Source organism: Cavia porcellus, unplaced genomic scaffold (genome assembly GCF_034190915.1).
Source record: "Cavia porcellus strain 051 isolate PalLab524CR breed Dunkin Hartley unplaced genomic scaffold, mCavPor4.1 scaffold_7, whole genome shotgun sequence".
NCBI lineage: Eukaryota > Metazoa > Chordata > Mammalia > Rodentia > Caviidae > Cavia > Cavia porcellus.
Window position 1 is genome coordinate 51,417,386 of NW_026947490.1, and position 21,121 is coordinate 51,438,506.

Sequence of the window (21,121 nt, forward strand, 5' to 3'; positions counted from 1 at the left end):
TAAATATACTTATAACTAATTTTAGAATGTTTTTATGTTGTGAGAAGATCATCTCTTTTTTTCTGGCTTAAAAATCCTGGTCCATAATTACTGATTTTGAGTTTTCCTAAAAAAAGAAACAAAAAACAGAAGTATTGAGGTTTAAACTCTCTTTCCAGTTTAGCATTCTTTTCTAGATGACCTAATGTTAGGAGCATTCAATGAGGCCTGAAAGGTAGCCCCATTCTAAAATGTTTTCATTTAGGTGGAGAAGCAGATAAAAGGCATTGCCAAATGCTTACATTTTACCACAGCTTGTTTGTGGTTGAACATCACCAATAGAGTCTTAAAGAATTGACTTTGAAGTGTTTTCTTCCTTCTGATAGAACAAAGCTTCTTGAATTTCCAGCGTCTGTGTTAATGTAAATATTATTGTGCATGTGTCTTACAGGGTGTCAAATGGCCTCTAATCTCCCAGCCTAGATTGGATGCACGAGACACACGTAACATCATCAAGTTCAGTCCCATCGTCCTACCCATGAGCAACCATTTTGTTCTGGAGACAAACAGAACAGCTGCTCTCCAGAAATCTTGATGATACCAGGAGACCATGTAGTTTCAATGGTAAAGACCAGAGCTCCTCAGTTTTCTATGTGTAATGAAACACATAGAAAATTATAACATTTGTAAGGCACTTATGCATCTGAAGGAAAATGACCCTAGTTCTCTAATTTCCTTTGTTTCCAATGATGTTCACCTGGGACTGAGGAAGTAAATAAATTATCATGACAATCTCCTGAATTAATACAAAACTATGATTTAGGATTCTAGACATCGTGTAGTCTAAGTACAGGTTTCTCTAGCACCATCTCTAAAGTACATAGGTACCTGAGAAAAATAAAGCCACAAGAGTTAAGAAACAAGCAAATTGCTCACAATATTTGATAGGTGAGACATCACTAAAGAATGTTTCATATGTGAAATCAGAGGGTAAAGAATAGCTCCTTAATGCTATAAAAGAAACCTGTCATAAGAAGGAAATGCTGAATTTTTAATTGTTGACACGGTCCAGTCATCCTTTCTCAGTTGGTGTGTGTATACAATTAGGTTTCTGTTTCTTTTTTATGCTCATATCTGCACCTATGGGGTATCTGCATTTCCACATCCTACTGTACACTGGTGATGTCATTAACAGAGCCTCAAAAATCAGAAAGAAGCTCTTCCTTTTTCCTTTCATGTTGCATCTTTCCTCTTCCATCCCAACATGGATTAGAACAAATCTACCTTGAAGCGTGGTGCAAGACCTCTTTACACGCCCTCCCCCAACATCCTGATAACAATGTCCTGGGGAAGCAGCAAAGCTCTCACCAAGGCTTCAATAGTCTGGAGCTGCTACTTTCAGTTAACAAATGAAAATTCTGAGATCTCTTTGCAAAGAAGAGTTATTTCATTTCATGAAATTTGTATATGTGCTGTTCAAAGTTATTTGATGTAAAAACATGAGAGGAAAACTCCTCTGGGAGTGGCAAGGCAGCACTAAATTACTGAGCCTAATGTACAAATAGTTCATTTTTCAAAATCCCAGCACTCTTCAGGATCTTTCTTGGCTGTAAGCATCATGCTTTAAGTACTAATCTTGTTTTGCTTTTATCTCATTTAATATTGTTTCAATGGCTTTTTTTTTTGGAGACAGTATGACACACAGCAATGTAAAGAAGGAGAGAGGTTTTTTTGTTGTTATTGTTTGTTCATTTGTTTGACTCACAGATTTAGAGATTTTAGGCAGGAAAAGCATGGTGGAAGGTCTGGTGGAAGTTGTTCATGTCATGGCATTCAAGAAGCACAGAGCAAAGAGAACAGCCTGGGGAGAGAAATAAACCCTCCCAGGTCATGGTACCAATGACTCAACTTTTCCAATCAGACTGCATCTCCTAAGACCATATCCTGCTCTGAACTTTTCAGTGGATTAAATCACTGCTGGCTATAGTACTGCCATGACCGAATCACCTTTCTAAAGCCCAGACATTGCACACATGAACCTTTGGTTCATGCTGGATATAATCTGTAACAGATAACTTTGCCTTAGAGAGTGCTGGACTACCAGGACATATAAGTAGAGGTATATGCAATGCTTCTGTACCTGGCTACCTCTTCTCAACTCTTACTCAAAATTGGGCCACTGCAAATATTACCTTTTCAGTCAAGTGCCCTTTAATGGAGACACTTTCATTTAGTAAAGAAAATTCATTTCAGTTCTCGTTTCCTATCAGCAATTTTGCTTTTCTGAGTCTGTATTCTTAGAATGGACAAAAGGTTTTAATAACTACTTTCACTCTCAACAGTAAATATTGAATCTGCAGATTCTTTGTTGGTGCAACCCAGAAAAATCAGTCATTTGCAGGTGAATTTCAAAGTAAATGGGGGCCTGAGCCCAATAGTTTGATCCACAGCTGCACCTCATGAAGGATTTCCTGTTTGCAAGTTGGTGGGTGAAATTTAGGTTTGAAAAGAGGGTGCACAGTGCCTCTGTCTCAACTCACACATGTCCGCTTGGATGGTATGTAGGAGGAGAGGGGTTCAGAACACCTATAGCTGTACCCTGCTCCTTCGTGCACCTTCTATGCACCTGCACAGAGCACACAAGTAGGGGTGGGGAAGAATTCTGGCATGAGAGCCGAAAACCTCAGATCCTACATATGGTCCTGTCGGTCATCTAGTGTCTCAGGACCTGTTCTTGCCTCTAATTTCACATTTCTAAAATGAGGATACTGGACAAGATTATATATTCTCATTGGTGGCAATAATATCCCAACCAGGCAGACAAAAATTAGGTTTTGGGGCCTCAAAGTGGTATTTTATGATTTTAGCTATTTTATGATTTGTAACCTTTTTAAAGCTCAGTTCAGCCAGAAAAAATCACATTCTTCAGCAAGGACTTTCTTTTATGGAGAATTTAAATTTATTTTAATTTTTCTTCATGGGGATGGGACACTGGAAAAAGGAAAAAAGACTAAGAATGCTGTTCTGGAATGAACACTTAAGAATTCCAACTTTATGAGGTTCAATGAAGTGCTGAAATTTCTGTGAGATGATGAGACCTAGAAAATGAATCTAATAAAGAAATGTTGTTCTGTAACTGAATACATTTTGGTTTGCAGAACTAAAATTGGAGGTTGCTTGCTTATAAATCTGGTGGAAATATACTATAGATTCAATAGTACTCAATTCTTTTAATATTATATTTTTATTTCATGTGCAAATGTCAAGGAAATAATGAGACATACAACTTTCAAAAAGTATGATTTTTCTCTAAAAATAATTTAATTTAAAGTCACAGAAATATTTACTTATTAGTAGAAAGACAAGCAATGTAGAATAAAATCTAAGGAAATAAGCATTATCTAAAGTCAGGTATCATTTTGACCTAATTTTTGATCAAGAAATAGTAAATTTTGCATTCAGTTTCTATTTTGTAAGAAACAAAGTCTTTCAGATCTGACATGACTCTCCAATACAAATTTACAGAGCTTCCTTAATCATTGTAGAGTATATTAACTGCTAATTTATGGGTATACTATATAGAAGATATTAATTTTAGTTTTACATTCTTCAAATTCAACATTCAAATGTTTTGTATATCTGCTTGGCTAATTCTTCTTCATAAAAAAGGAGACTCACTTTTACTGGATGAAACAAAATATGGAAACAATGCTAGGAAATACAGCAAAGGTGTGATAAGTATATGAGATTTACACTGGTGTTTAAATTTTGATCTCAGAAAATTTTTATGATGATGTGCAGTTTAATTTCTTTGTAATAATGTCTAAGAAATATTATAACAGCTTAGGGATATTATGACAACTAAGTGCATAAATTATATGGAGAACCATTATAGAGCTTGTATAATAGGGTTTTTTTTTTTTTGAAGATGACTGTTGTTATTATTTGGTATTGGATAATTTCTTTGACCTCACTGTTTTTGAGGTTGGCAGTAAAAGCAAAAATCACTAGCTTATTATCCTTAGCCAAAACCCTCTCATAGCCCTCTCCTACTCAACATCAGTTGATCAACATTACTAATTTTCTAATTTACTAATTTCTATTGATATTTTCTCTCATATCACATAAAATAAACACAAAATTCACACTGTTTAAAAACTCTTTAGGATCCTTTACATTTTAATCCTCCTAAATTGGTAAATGTCTTCTGTTTTTCTTTTTTCAGAGCATCTCAATAAGAATTATTCAACATAAAAGAGTTATTCATCTGCAGTCCTCCTAAGCACCTTTCAAACAATGTTCATACATAAAATGAAGGCTGGAGAACCATAGGAATCTGCCGGCTCCTAGCTTGGTAGTCTCTCCTGTTAGCCAACACAGAATTCCCATGCACTTCCGGAATCTATTCTGTGGTCTCCTGAGCATTGCTTCCTTTTATCTAAAGCAATAAGAGTAATCTTACTCGGAACTCCTAATTGCTTTTCATCAGTAACGTTGGCCTCTTCTCTACTCCTCACCTGAGCCCTATTGCTTTAATGCACCTCTGAATCTAGCTGTGAACTGTTGTCATGTTTAACATCCTATGAAAAAATAGACATTCTGTAGGCATCTGTAGGACTAATGGGCATTTTATGGAACTAACTGTTGTGCTGGGAAGCTGGTGGTCAGATGCAACAACAGAGTTAGTCCGTTAGCAGCATGCCCCGTCCTAGGGCAGAATGTCTGTGCATGTTTGTGCATTGGGGTCTGAAGGCAGTGCTCAGCGTGCAGACCAGCTTCTGGGCAAAACATGATGACCAAAAGGGTCTCTTTGCAACAGTATTGGTCCATACATTCTCATAAAACTTCACTTGATGTGTTTGATGGGTTGTGAAATATGTTGGTTGCATAAATATTCTTACTCATTCTTATGAAAGAGTAGATTTCTCAATTTATTATAAGTAGTGTTTCCATTTCTACTCTCTAGGGGAAAGACATCTTATCTGCTACCTCTGAAGATTCCAAAGTTAGACAGTAATTAGGATACACAAATGTTCTTTTTACTCTCTGCTTTTAGAAGAACAACTATTGATGCTGAGATACATGGAAACATGAGTTTGTAGCTGTGGAAAAGACTTCAGAATTGATCCACTCCTTTTTTACTGTTCGAGTGAAAAGGAAATGGAGATGTAGAAACATGCAGACCATTGAAAGCATGGGGATGATAAGGGCAAGAATGGGATGCTGATACACAGGAAACATTTTCCCATCGTGTTCTCTTAACCTAGGCTAACTGAGAAGGTCCTTGAAACCTGGAAGTAATGTGCAATACACTTTACTTAAATAAAGCAATGAATAAGCATTAAATAAAGTTAAGTAGGTTTATAAATTATAGATGGGGATATCGCTGGGAACTCACCAAATGTTTTTCTTCTCCTTCCATGGTAACACATTATGAGTAGGATAACGCTGCACAGACTGAGACATAATCGCCCAGTTTTCACTTCATGAATATGAAGGAATATGATATGTGTTACATGTGGGCAAAGTTCTTTGAAAAACAGTTCAGTCATCTGCCTGCTTTCTGTCCTGATCGTCTAAGTTAATACAGAGTCTGGGTAGACTGACAGAAGTGCAAGATAGAAGCTACCTGAGTATTTGAATCTTCACGTGGAAAAGAATTGTTTGCCAACCAAGCATTTCCTCTTCGATCATCATCAGAACAGAAATAAAATTTCATTGTGTTAAAGCCATGTCTCTGAAGAGTCTATACACATTACCAACTAAAGTTACCTTTAAAAAGCAAGTAAAAATGACCAAATTTGACTCTAGCGAAATTATATATTAAAAGGAAAATACAGATTACACAAAGGAGACATCTAGTTGCACCTAGTATTGTGGGCACCAAAGAGTTGTGGATCTCGTACTCTATCTTGGAGGTATATGCACTTGGAGTCATGAACTGAAGATAGTAATTGAAAGGTCAGATTGATGAGACTAGTACCAGAGATAAGATTTCTATGACAGATTGATGGATATTCCACTATCAAGGTGTACTTTTAATCATAAGCTCATTACTTTACTCCTGATGGTTGAACTCACCTTGCAAGAAGAATTTGGTTCTGAGAATGGCCTTCAGGGCTGGGGGGAAAGGGACTGTAGTAGGAGAGAGAGACAGAGAAAAAGAGACAGAAGGAAAATGCGATGAGAATATGTCAGTGAGGAGATATAGCCAAGTATTTGTGGCTGGGGTTGGGGAAGTAGAGGGCTAGAAATACACTGGGACTGCAGATTCCTCCACAGGACCAGTGGGAAGTCATCCCAAGCCAGTAAGTGTGTCATGGGGAGAAATGAGGATTTAAACTTAATAGCAAATAGATCCAGCTATCAAGCTTTGTAGATCTGTGGGGGAGTTTGGTTCTTAGCCCAGAGAGAGCTTAATAGAAGTCAATAATGAAATCATCAAGATGCAAGCATTAAATGCTTAAATGTGCTGTCTTTGCCTTTGATTACAAAGGCTTTCTTTCTCCCCAAGCACAATCTCAAAGTATACACAGGAATCTTCATTCAAAAGAAAACAAACTATGCACTTCATAGACACACATCAAAAAATTTTTAAAAAATAAATAAAAAAGTTATATTGTCTTTGTTCATTATCTCTTTCTTTCTGGAGGGAAAAATCAAAAGCAAGGAAACTGAAATAGTAACAACATGGAGGCAAGTGAAAACCCTGAATATAAATGGAAATGCATGTTGAAGTTTTTTTTTCCTAATAGTCATCTTGTTTTAAACACTTGCTGTTCATACAATCTTTTTTTCCCTTTAAAATTCAACAGCAGTGATGACCAGATCTACAGCATTTTCAACACAAGGACCTTTAAATATTTCATCAACATTTGTTCATTAAATCTCATTAGACTCTAGACAGGAATATAAATACATTTTATTTGCACAATGTGAATTCCCACAGTAATTTTTCTTTTTTCACCACACCTCACGTTCATGGAAACACTAATGCTAAATCTTCACTCGATTATTCACTATTCTTTCAGGGATGATTGAAGAAATGAATCTGGCATGGTCCTTGTCATTAGGAGGGTCAGATATAATTATTTTGCTCTCTTCTGCAATTAAATTTCTAAATAAAAAGGGTGTCAAAATTACAGAGTATTACACTACCTTGTTAGCACAGAAAATGACAGTATGTTGTTCAGTAAAGTTTCATCTTCTCTATTTAAACCTACATAAAAATTAGAAAAATGAGGGGCTTAGCTCAGTGGCATAATCACCTGCCTTGCAAGCAGGCGGTCTTGAGTTCGATTCCTGGTACTGATTAAAAAAAAATTTTTAAATTAGAAAAATGTTAAAAATGTGGTTCTCACCTTTTATGTTTTGAAAAGAGTATTTCTTCCAGATCTGACACCGAAATTAAGGCTTTATCTGTTCCTCTTTCTCTTAATCCTTGTGCCTTCCTCAAGCAAAAAGTACATTAGGAAAGAGACCCTTTGTGCTTCAATACATTATAAATAACAACATTCAGATGATGAAAGCAAGAAATGGGAAGTTAAAAACTTCACTGCTTTGTCTGTTGCTGCCTTCCCGAGGTCAAAAGGCAATCATTCAAAAATGAACAGGAGAGCTCCCAAATTATGACCACTGGTAAGGTTCCTACTATTGATTTTTCACCTCATACTAATTGGGCAAAGGAGACTCTAAAGAGTGTACACTGCCTATTATGGGTTATTTCTCCAGTTTCTGTGGTTCATGAATTCTGACTGACAGCAGTGATAAAGGAGTCTACATCTTTGAACAGATACCCAAACAAAAGTGCACAAAATTTTCATGAGTGCCTTTCCTATCAGTGCCTTTTGTTTCAGAATTAGTCACTGTTCTTATTTTTGTCCCTCTAGCCAAGTTTTGTGCATTCTACCTATTAATGTAAATGTAATGGCAGTGTATACCTTGTTTTCTACCTGGCTTCATTCCACACGATTAGCTTACTAAGCTTCATCAGTGCTATCAGGTGCATCATTAGCGCAACTTCAAAAACAATCCATATCCTTTTCAATATTCACCTGTAGACGTAGATTGCTTCAGGTTTCTTTCAACTATTGTATATAAATATGATATGAAAATTCTTGCTCAAGTTTTATTCTGTGTGTGTGTGTGTGTGTGTGTGTGTGTGTGTTACTATTATTATTCTTCCTGGGAAAAGAGCTGCTGGATCGTGGGCTAAGCAGATGGTCAATTGTGTAGAAACTATCTGTTTTGCAAGTGGACAACTATTTAACAATCCCAACAATAGCATATAAGAGTTCCAGTTGTTTCACATCATGCCAACATTTAGGCTTGTTAGTCTTTCCAATTTTAGTCATTTTAATAAATGTGTAATTGTATCAGATTGAGGAATTAATTCACACATTCTGGACAATGAATAATATTGAGGAACATTCCACAATCATTCTGGCCATTGCTCTGTTCACTCCTACAAAGTGCAAATCAAAGTATCTTGTCAATTTTTGAAATAATTAATTATGAATTTGTAGTAGTTTAAAAATCTCCATATAAGTTATTTGTCAGATACGCTTTCCAAATATATTTTCCCAATATTGCATGTCATATACTTGTTTTCTGAATGGTGTACTGTGATGGACAGAATATTTTCACTTCAGTAAAGCCAGAGTTATGTGGGTTTTTTGCTTTTTATATACTGCATGAGAAATGTTTACCAATTTTAAGGTTGCAAAAATATGTATTTATGTTTTCCTTTTAGACTTTCACATGGTGCATCTCTTGACTTTTGTGTGTGGTATGAAGAGGTAGCATCAAGGATAACATTAAGAAATGTATTTGAGTATATTTCATAATACATTGTATGATATACTCAAATACATATATGTAATATACTCAAATACATTTCTTAATGTTTATATGTGTAAAGTGTTACGATGTGTTCTATCTTTTGCTGTATAGAGAAGGCACATGTTTACTTCCTATCAACTCATCAATTCTCAAGTGTACAGACATGATCAGGACATGACTCTTTCAGAGGCGTGAAAGATATGAAGTCAAAGCTAACGAATAGTGTGGCACATTTTGGGCACACCAGTATAAATTGATATGCAATTATCAATAACTTGATAAACAAGTGAACTAGTGTCCATCTGTGAAGATTTAAGCTTACCTAGAAGCTTGGCTAAGATCTCAAGAAGACCCTAGACTCTAGAAATTAGTGGAAAATAGATAGCAAAATAAATGGTTACAATTTGATTTAGAATTTGTAAAAACAGATTGCATACAATAACAACATGAGATATATAAACCAAGAGATGATTCCAGATAGGAAAATGTATCCACAGAAGACCAACATTATTTCATACAGTAGGAGGAAGATACAGATAAAATATATGAGCATATATATGAATCATTTAGATAAAATTATTTAAGAATCAAAGATATTTATGGACATGTATTATTGATACTTTCTTCTTAATTCAACTCAGATTACTATAATGAGAAGAAAATTCTGATTGTGTTCTGAAATGAATTTCACTTTCAATGTTAATTGTCCTGAATCTAACTTGGCAAGTATTTTACCCAATATATCATTATCTAGATTATCTATACTAACTTTACAACTTCCACGTACACTATGGTTGTTTTTGCTTTTCCTTGGGAAACTTTTTTTAAAATGACATGTCAAAAGAATTTGATTTTCCACTAAGCCATCTTCATGAAATCTTGTAAAACCATAGGAAAGAATAATTAGAAGGATCTGTATAGTTTCCTAGAATGAGATTCTTTTAATTATTATTTGGCAAGATACTCAAGCTTAAATAAGGCTGAAATGTCTATTGAATATAGAAAAGTGGATTTTTGATATTTAATGTCTCTAAAACATCAAACTGAGAATATGTTGCATTCAGTGTATTTTTCAAATATATTTGACCATAGAGCATCCTACTGACATCTTCTGAAATAGCTTCCCATTTACATTTTTGGGAACAGAGTTCTCAGAAGAGACTGAATAATTTTACTCTACTCTGAGCCAACCTGTTATGTTTTCTATGAAGAACCAGTTCCTGCTATTACTCCTTCCTACAGAAGTTTGAATGTTCTCTAATATCCCTTTTTCGTCATCATGCAACACTGATGAAGAAAGACGTAATGGAAAAGAAGTATATTTGATGGTTTTAAATGAAATTTGTTGGTTTCACAATGGGGTCCAGCTGACATCTCTGCTCAAATCTCATCCAGCAGCCACTAGCCTAATAGCTTGTCAAATCGTGATGTAATTCATTCTTTCTTCCCCCTTGAACCTGCTGGAAGAGTTAGTATGTAAATTTCAACCTATTTTTAAGGGTTATTTTCACTCAAGTGAAATCTATCAAGGAAGGAGGGTTATTTTTACAGCATACAGCAACTGCTGATCACCATGGCAACCAGCCTGGTGAAATGCAATAAAGCATCCCTCTGTTATCGTAAACACAAAAGAGAAACACTGAAATCTAAAAGAAAGGCAATTATTGTAGGGGAAGGAAACAACACGCCAATGGAACACTTGCAATATTGTGTGCCTTCCCGGAGCTGGCTGGACAGTATTTCCAAAGCTATCCCTACCCAACCTTTGCACTCTACTAGTTGAAACTAAACCAACATTGAGTTAAGAGCACTTAAAAAAAAACTAGAGTTGCTTTCAATTCTAGCTGAAAAATATCATATGTTACTGCAAACCAATATAAACTATTTTTTTCTTTTCCTCATTTCTTAAATGATTTAAATGATCTTAGTCATGTAAAACATTAGGGAGGGAGAAAAAGTATCCATATTTGTCTGGTTTTCTTTAGGGAAACATTTTACTGTTGGCTGTGGAATTGTGAATAGAAATAAGAGTCTGCATAGAATAAATAAATATATATCTGTATTTATATATATCTTCTTCTCATCTCTTACTTGTCTTTTATTAGTATAACTTCCAAGAAAATGAAAGCAGAAATGCTGAGAACAATTATTGAACTTCGCATCTCATGTGCTCGGATTAATGTGAAATCCAAGGAGTCAGGAGTATTTGGAACGAACGTGTAATAAGATAGATGAAGGTGGCCACATTGTAGTTTAAGAAACTAGTGTCCAGAAACATTCAAGCTAAATATGAGTTGCATGCAGAAGATCAAGGAATTATATACATATAAAAAGGTGGATCTAGGATTAATAGACAGAAGAAACTTGAGTGATTTCAGCTTTTAAGAGTCGTTTCCTCACCCACCTGTGTCTTGAAAAATAGTTTTTCCCTTTCCTAGAAAAGTCACCTCCAGCTGGTATCTTTAGGAAGGAGGGGCGATTGTCCCATGTCACCTTCAGGCTGTGACCTGATAACTACTAAGACACTGCTTGGTCACTGCTCAGGAGCTGCTGCTCGTGGATTTCAAAGCATAGCACACACTCCTCCCTGGCACAGGTCTGCCCCTCCACATGGAGCGTTGAGCACCGAGGCAGAATGTTGAACTTCACAAGACTACCATGCCGAGCTTCAGTTTATTGACTTTATTGCGTTTGCGTAAAACTAAAGGGAATTACATCACATGAAACAAGACAGTAAAACTGGCAGCTCGTATATAACATTTACAGTCCGGGGGGGGAAGTGCCCAAGGTTAAACACTTCATGTGTATGGTTCAGTTACCAGACTGACTTTCTGGTCTGTAAAAAGAACCTTCTTCTTTTCTTTATCTTCTAATGTCACCAGATGCATGTTCAGCCTTTCTGGAGAGCTCTACCTCCTATTCTGGGAGGTTGAGCTCATTCCAGGATCCATTCTGCCTCTATCAATACATTTCATTAGTTGTCCAATAGATATTCATTAAATGCTTACTTTATGCCAATAATGATCATGGCTTGGTGATAGAGCAATAAAAACCAAGCAAATCTGTACCTCCTGGGGTTTATGTTGTGAGGGAGACTGAGAAAAAAATAAATAATCCAAATACTTGATATATCCAGTGGAAATGGATTGTATGGAATCAAGTTAGTAAGAAATTAATAGAGGGGTGCAAGGAAGGCATTAATTTGTAATAAGGTGTTTAAGAACGGCCATACTATGAAGGTATCATTTGAGTCAAGACCACAACCAGGTGAAAAAATGAAACACATAACCAAACAAAGGAAGCAATGACTATTCTACAATGTATCAATGAAAATGCAATGGGATTGAGCCAGGAAAATTTCTGAAATATTCTTGGAAACTATTGTAGCTCCAGCCAGTGAGTAAAGTATAGAAGGGTGGGTGATATAGTGGAGGGCAGTTGAGTCGCCCCTGTGGGCTTCTATAAGATCTTGTAAGGACTTTTGTTGTAAACAGAGAAAGGGAATGATCTGATCTACATTCTAACGGGATGACTTGACTTTTGTGTTGGAAATACACTGTAGTAAGACAAAAGCAAAGAATCTAGTTCACAGGTTAAGTTCCAGGAGAGAGACCATGGAAATGGGCAAAAATCATAAAAATCATATGAGAGGTAAAGCCATATATATGTATTTTCATACAGACTGAAAGAGTGCTTGTGGCTTTCTAAACCTAAATTATACCTAAAGTTGTACCTTAGTGCCTCTGAAAGGACAGTACATTTTAAATTTTTTGTCTGTGTCCCAAAAATATTTAAGTGGGAGATGATACACCAAATCCTGCTATCTTGGAAGTTTTCTCACCAGTGAGAATTATAAGCACAGGTTTTTATCTATGGGCCAATAAGTAAATGTCAGTTTTTCCTCTGTCTCATATATATATATACCAATCTACCCACCTGCATTCACCACACAAACATATACATGTGCACACATGCTTCAAAAGGACAAATAGTTATTCTTCAGGATATGTGATATAAATTAATGGTCCATAAACTGTAAATTATGTCTATTTATCCTTGATGGTATCTAGAAAGTGGCTTGCATTTGGATAGAATAAGTACTTAATTTATTTTTATTTACATTTTACAAATCTGAAATGTAAAGTCATGATTTTTCATGACATTTGGCAGCGTTCTTAGACACAGATTTTAAAAGCCAAACGTCTATTCCAGGACTGCATTGGTGAGTTCACCCCCAAAGATATGTACTTAACAGATTAGAATACATTCCAAACAAAATTTTCTTTGTTATCTGCATGCTAATACTTCTGTTAAACATGCAGTTCTTTTGTATTTTTTTCTGTTCCTCTCAAAAATGGGTCAAGGTCTCAGGAGTGGTTTTTGGAAACAGGATAGAGTGATAAAAGAGTGGTAATAGCAATAAATATCAAAACTAATAATAAGATGAGCTGGGAACACAGCTTTACTACATCCTGCTACATTGCAGCTATAACAATAGTGATTATACCATGGTGGTTGAAAACTAGAAGAGCAAATAGAAAAGATGAAGGTGGTCTTCTGTACACTGGGTCTTATTAGATAGCAGATTCATCACCTCTAGAGTTGGTGCCTTGTATATAACCCTCTATTAGTTAATGTGATCTGAGTGGATTATTTCAATCATTATAGAATGAAGCACAGTGGTCTTTGTAGTACTGCAATTGAATATTTTCCCCTGCAAATAATTAAAATAGTGCCATGTAATAAACAAAAAAAATAAATAAAAGAATAACTGTGTCTGTTATAAGATATAGTAAAAAGAGAAAGCTCTAGCGACGTGATTCAAAGTGACACAGTTGGGCTTGTGAAGATCCAGTGTGGTGCAGAGACTCTTATCATCAAAGCTGTATTGCATTAATGACAAAGGCATTCCAACTACAAGAAACATCCAAAAATTATGAAGTCAAGTGGTACCTCTTGGACATTACAGATCGAGCATCCTTCTGCTAAATGCTGGAATCAGATGTCAAAGAGTCGTGTTTGCTCTTCAACATTTGAAGTTTGGGAACATTTTAAATTTCAGATTTTCAAATTGGGGACACTCTACTTGAGAACTCCATGCAAATATTTCCAAATCCAAAAACCTAAAATACGGGTATTTTGTTTAATATGAAAGTGAAGCAGTAGTTGTGGGAGGAGTATAAACTAGCTCCTCACAACCATGTGTCATTAATATGAAAGAAACATGCTAGAAAACAATTTTGTTAATTTCCATGATAATGGGAAATAATGTAGTTTTGATTGCTTTTTGAAATATGACCTAAATTGAAAACAAAACATTATTATTGATTCTAGTAGAACAACAGAAGAAGGAAAAGAAACACATGGAGACTAACTCACAAAAATTTATTCCAAAGACTACTTGTTGGCCAAAGTATGAATTATTACCCTAATTCATTACTGAAGGAAACACAATATTATTAACTTACATACATTTTTTGAATGTACTGACCTTCGGGTCTACTCTCTGTTCATGGCTAGTCTCTGGTAAAAGTGGCAGGAGATCACTGTGTCCTCTTCTTTTCCTCTTGTATCCTTTTATTTTTCTTGTGTAATATTTCCTCTCCTGCACCAGCTTGACAATAACTGTTTCAACCTTGGGGAGAAACTGAAGGCAAAGACAAAGCTCCTGCATGGACTATGAAATTTTCTTCCATTTGGAAGGCACTTTATGAGCAGATGAACAACGGTAGATTATCTCTGAAATGGTTTTAATAATCATACTTCCCTGAGTGCAATGTTTCAGCCTCAGTCCCTGGCATCTGGACAGGTTTTTCCTGAGGTGAGAGTTCTCCCTTCCTCTTGACCCCCTGAAGGTTTGCTCCACGCCCAAATTGTTACTATTGAGCCTATTTGATATTTCCAGGGCCGCTCTTGGAGCAGATCATAGAATATCTCCAAGCTGATGTTTTGGCCCATTAGGGGCCACAATTAGTCCTCCGCAAAACCTCATCAGTTACAGCCACTTATTGTGAAAGTTTGTAATTTGAACTGGCCCCTCATTTTAGCTTTCTGAATCTGCTGGTTATTTTTAATTTTTTTGTTTTTGATGAAGCGTCACCTTTTAACAATTCCTACAATCTCAAATGATACTTTCTTTTCAGTTCGTGGCCACCATTTGACCACAACCTGAGGCAGACCATTAAACCTACATGGATCTCCTGTATTTCTTTAGTTAGTGCACTTTTACTTTTCTTAATTAATGCTTCCTATTTCCTTCCAGGGTAATACCACCAAGACTTCTCTCATCCCATTTTCAGCTGGTGACATTACTTCTCATTTCACTGAGAAAAAAAGTGATAGAATAAAATCTCCCACCACCAAATGGAGTCTGTCAATTTCCAAATGGAGCCTGTCAATTTCCTATGTATCCACATATTCTTTTCTTCAAAGCACATTAAGCACATAAATTTCCTCAGTCCCTGTATAAAGCCAAATCCTCCATTTGTTCTCTGGCTCTCAATTTCTCTATGACTAAAATGTCACTAATTCTCGATTTTCTGCCCTTTTCTGGGCCATCAAGATTTCCCACTCATGTATTCAGTATGCAAATATTCCACTTCTACCCTCCAGCACTGCCTGATTTCACCTCCTTCCCAGAAAAATCTCCTTAAAAACAATTTGCTGTATTTTCTGTCTTTGTTCCTCTATTTATTTCTTGAGTCAACTCAATCCAGTTTGATCATTATTACTCTGCTTTAGCAAAAATAATCTTAGGAATGTCACCAACGGCTATGCCTCTACATTATTTTGACTCAATTAACATCATTTCACACTAAAGTTTTCAGTCATTCACTAATTGCTTTTTTTCTTCGTAGCCCCATGATCTGAATCTGCCTTGGCTCTCTTTTCTCACTGCTGCAAGTACCTTTCTTCTCTTTGTTAATTTCTCTTCATCTTACTAATTATGAGCTCACTCAACCTGTGAACAGTACATAATCTTTCTTTTTTCTTTGTCTGTAAAATGGGGTTAATACTAGCATCTGAGGAATGTCTTTCTAATTAAATATATTTATACATTGAAGGCATTTAAAATAATGTCCAGTTGTCCTAAGCATTTTTCTCACCACTGGGACAATATACCCAACACCTGCAATTTTAAGAAGAAGAGGTTTATTTTGGCTGAGATTTTCAGACATCACAGTCATTGAGCTGTCAGCAGCATGGTGGAAAGCCCTAGAAGGAGGAAAGTTGCACAGCTCATGTCCTCCTGGAGGCACAGAGACTAAGGCAGGGGCAGAGCTTGGAGATACAGGATTCCAGGTCACACTCTGAGATACCGGTCACTTGAGACCAGATCCTACCTCCACGGCAAGTTAACTACAAGTCTCATAATTCAATCATCTTCCAGATGCATGAGGTTCCTAGGGACTACTTTATTCTAAGACATAACACTGTATGTGTGGCCGGTGAGGTAAACACTGTATGTGTGTTTGCTTGTACCGTTACCATCTCTATCAAGTTTACTTTATGTCATGTTCAATTGGTATCATTACAAGTTGAGTTTGTGTCAATTTCATCTTTATAATATCATGATCATCATCACCATCTTAACCACTACACATGCCGAACTGTTTTGTGGTTTTGTCTCCAAAATCTCTTCTTTTTGTCTAGTTATTAATGTCACTTCTTGAGGGGTTTAATAGTTTTATTAGTAATTGCCATGAAGAGTTTGACAAGTTCCAATTTCCTATCTCTATTTTTATTTCCACTAAAAGCCTCAGGCTTATCTACTTCTGACTCAAAGTCCTTACTTGATATTTAGTAGCTTTTTCAAATTTTTCACCCAAACCTGTATTTATCATTATTTGTAACTTCTTGTCAGTTAAAACTCTTTTTCCACTGCTTAGGCTAATACTTTGAAGCCTTTTCAGTGACCTCTCCAGCTACCTATTTTGAGATTCACAATTCACTTTAGAATGTTAAGTATAGCATAGTCCAGGTGACTATGCTATACTTAGGTGACTATGCTATATTTAGGTGACATTAGGGTTAAATCTTAAAGGTGGTCAGCAGTAATTCCCAGCCCCAGGATAAACAGCTAGCATCTCAGCAGTCAGAACTCACTCTACAAGTGCCCACTGCAATCCCCTCTGTTATTCATGTCTCATCAGACAGCCAGCATTTGCTGATTAGCATGCTGGATGTCAAATTCGATTTTTATTGGTGAAACTAGCAACCTATTAATTAACATGATGGATATTAGGAATGGGCTGTCTTTTGTGAAATTAAAGCATTTAAGATGCAGGGATTAGCTTAAATAGCTTAGTGATTCCCCTCAGTTTTGCAGGTCTCCCATGAGACCTGTATTCTACAGCCTTTAGGGATGAACCTCATGAGTTTGGATCCCTAACCATCCTCGTCCAGCCAGAAATTTAGGATTTCTGATAGTATAATTCTGACCTTTGTGCACAGAAAGAATCCTACCTTGAAAAATTGTTTCATCTGCCTAGAGCTCACTTTCCTTATAGCATACAAGGGTTTAATTTTATATCTAGATGAGGGTATGAATTGTTTTATTGCAAAAGAATATCTGGCCCATAAGCAATTCTCTGTGCATCATCACAAATTTGATCTAAGAGATTTACTAATCATATATGTAGATATGAGATTGAGGAATTAGTCATCCCTTACCACCTCTGACATTTTGTGGTCACAGTGATCTCTGAGTGTACCCTAGACTTCACACACGACTAAATTAATTATATCAGTTTATGGTGCTTGTTTTCTCTCACTTCATGGTCAACCAGTGAGGCACCTTTTAAAGCTCCATGGAGCAGAGAATTTTGCCCATGTCTGTCACTTAGGTCTGCCCCCAGCAAAAATAAATCCTTGTAAATAAAAATATTTTTGTTGTTAAATTCTTTTAATTCACATGAAATAATATTTTGTAATAAAATTTTGTTTTAATTAATTGTTAAAGTTATCTTGCTTTTTTATTTTAAAGAGAATAAAAAAATAAAACAGAATTTCAAAACAAGATAATAGGAGAGTAACAAAATTATACATTGCATATTGTTATCTTCAGAGTGGTTAGGGTACAAGATATAAGCATGAGATATTGTCCAAATAATATTAGCACAAACCTTTCTTTTCAATGAACTAAGAGAAAGCAACCGCATAACTATCTTAACTATTTTGTATGTATATATATATTTTTTTTTTTTCCTTTTCTTTCTTTCCCCTTTCCCCATCACAGTTTCTATTCTATTTTGAACAATTTCTTCCCAAGTCACAATACCTATTATACATTTTGGGTCCCATTTACTCAATTAGCTTCTCACATTGGTGAGACTATATGATGTTTACATATATGAGTCTGATTTATTTCACTTATGAGTGTGATCTCTATTTGCAGTCATTTATACTACAAGGCTACTGTAATAAAATCAGCTTGACATTGGCAAAACAAGATAAACAAACAACAACAACAAAACAAAACAGACCTGATGATCAGTGAACCAGAATAAAAGATGCAGACACAACTCCAAATACATTCAGTCACCTTTGACATAGGGGTTAAACATGTTCACTGGAATAAAGATACCTCTTTAATAAATAGTGCTGGAAAAAATTGGCTTTCCACATACTGAAACTGGACTCATGCCTATTACCATGCACTAGACTAAAGTCAAAATTGATCAAAGAAGATCTAAATGTTAAAACAGAAACACTAAATCTGCTGGAAGAGAAATCATATAGAAATTTGGAAGACCTAGTTGTAGGCAAAGACTTTATGAACAAAATCCAGATTGCTCAGGAAATATGAAAATGAATCAACAAACGGGATGTCACCTTACCAAAATGCTTTGCATAGCAAAAGAAATCACTGACAGAGTAAAAAGACACTCACAGAATGGGAAAAACATAGCCAGTTATCCCCCAAACAAAGGACTTATATCTAGAACATATAAAGAACTGAATCATTTCTCCAGCAGCACACCAAGAATCTCTTAGCTTGCCCTTGAAATCCCTTGGCTTCAAAAGCACTCACTTAATAGTAAAGGTGGAAGAGAAATAGTTTCCAAATTAACCTATAATTTGCAAGCCTTCACCTCTCACTGCCACGCTGATATGTTCCATTGCAAAGTAAACTACATTAATGCCAATCATTTATTCCTCTCCTCTGCACTGGCCCCCTTGAGCCTGACAGAGAGGGGAATAGGAATCTTTGAAGAGCCATGTACCTAGTAATGGGTGCTCGCCTCGCTAACAAAGACCCTGTGGAAGCCTTGAAATTACTTCTTGTAAAGACCTGATTATTTTCTTGGACAAGGATTTCATGTGGGTTATAGAGCAAAGGGAAGATAATAACTTGATATAGAGGTACTGTTTTTCCTTCTGTTCTTTTGGACAGAGGCTGCTGGCTTTTTCTCTCTCTGTGTCTCTGTCTCTCTGTCTCTCTGTCTCTGTCTCTGTCTCTCTCTCTCTCTCCCCCACTTTATTTCACTCCACTTTCATCTAAAGCAACAAAATGGTAAACTGTTAGTAGGATTGACAGAATAGGTAGTGAAATAGAACTCAGTAAATCTCAGTCTGATTTCCCACCACCCACAACCATATGATGTAGGGTGAGGGACTGGAGGTCCTATCAAGAAAGGCAGTTTGGAAAAGAATTAAAAGTATTGCCGTGTGGTCCTTAGCAAGTCCAAGAACACACACAAATGAAGGGAAACAGGTAATAGACAACAAAAACAGGGATCAGGGAAGATGACAAAGCTCATTGTTAGAAACAGAAGAGGAATTGGAGTAAAATAAAATGACTCTATCTTTTAATTATAATTTTCCTCTCCTCATTCTGAGAATGTTTCAATAACTGAAAAGTTCTGGATTTCATTTTCTTCCTTTTTTTCTTATTGTTTTCCTCTATTTTCTCTTTTTTAATTTTTGCTAACATCCAGAATGATGATTATGCTTCAGCATGATAAAGATACATTTCTCCTTAAATTCTTGTGATTTTCAGATTTGATTTTTCTTTAAATAAGGGACACAGATAGACTATGATCAGGAAAATTGCCAGATGGAGAATTAGGTTCTATCCCTGGGCAGGATAGCTGAATAAGACATATTTCTCTGTGCTGTTATCTATTGCCTGCCCCATATCTAACCCATATAGAAATCTAGTTCATTGTTCCATACTCTAGAATTTAGTTCTCAGGGTTAGCAAATTGTTTACAAGACAGAGTCTCTGAAGTGTGTTTTTGGTGTTGACTTAAGCTTTATCACAGACTTTGGTAAAGGCCACTGGTTTAAATCATAATTATTATGCCACCTTTTGCCTAGGTGTACCGTTTTGTTCACTGTAATAGAATTATCAATGGACCTGTATGACTTTATATGGAAGTAACTTATATGAGAATTAGGATAACTCATTACAACATTTTATCCTAATCCCATCCTAATCCCATCCCATCCCATACCTAATCCCTAATCCCAATGTATAAATTTGAAAATTATAACACACTATACAAGTGCTATTAGTTGTTTATCTCCCTCTTTTACTGTTTTCTATCTTCTTTCTTTTTTTTTTCTTTTGCATATATATGCTCTAACAAACATGACTTCAATGTTTATCTTAAGTTGCTCTTCAGAAATTCATCTGGAAGTGATAGTTGTAATGCCAATTTTGAGTGGCTGGCTGTCCACTACAGACTTCTATAAATCAGTTGTCCTCTAGTTGCTAATCACTTTTTTTTCTAGAAAAACCACAGGAGTGATACTCCATCAGTAGCAAACGAGATATTGTAAGAGAGCAATTTAGAGAGGAAGAGTGAGATTGCACTTTAACAGTGAAGCAAAGTGAGCTAATAGTAAGGTTTGCTCTGGGCTGCTTACCATCTCCTTTCTCTCTGGCATGCTCCTAATTGATGGAAAAAGAATGTTTAGAAAAACCAAACAACAAGTTAAGTAAAATATTACCTGGGACCCAGATGGGTAAACCTACTGAATAATTGGGTCAGTAATTCAATAAAATTACAAAGTGAATTGTCAGTTCTAAAATAGTAGGATCTTATCTTATCTTCAGAGAAATTGCAGTTTCATTTGGAATACATTTAGACTCATTAGGACCTATTAGAAAATCCAGGACAATTTTACATTCCAAGGAGCTGAGGATATCTTGGCACCCTGAGATCTAAGTTTAAATCACTCAAGTTATGGTACTTAATAAAATATTCAAGTCCAGTCTCTTAAGTCAGTCAACTGAAAATATATTTCTGTTACTTAATCCTTGTTTTGTAAGGAAATATTAGGTTGGTCCTAG

At 35.8% G+C, this 21,121-nt stretch overlaps 1 long non-coding RNA gene across 2 annotated transcripts in view; it reads right to left on the reverse strand.

Moving 5' to 3' along the window:
- Positions 1-21,121, reverse strand: part of LOC106027434 (uncharacterized) — a 133,773-nt gene that overhangs the window by 54,675 nt on the left and 57,977 nt on the right. The window contains exon 6 of one of the 2 annotated variants that reach the window (XR_010048835.1): positions 6,061-6,114. The exons of the other annotated variant lie outside the window; for it this stretch is intronic. This is a non-coding gene — a long non-coding RNA (uncharacterized LOC106027434). The remainder of the gene's footprint in view (positions 1-6,060; positions 6,115-21,121) is intronic. 2 annotated transcript variants of the gene reach the window in all.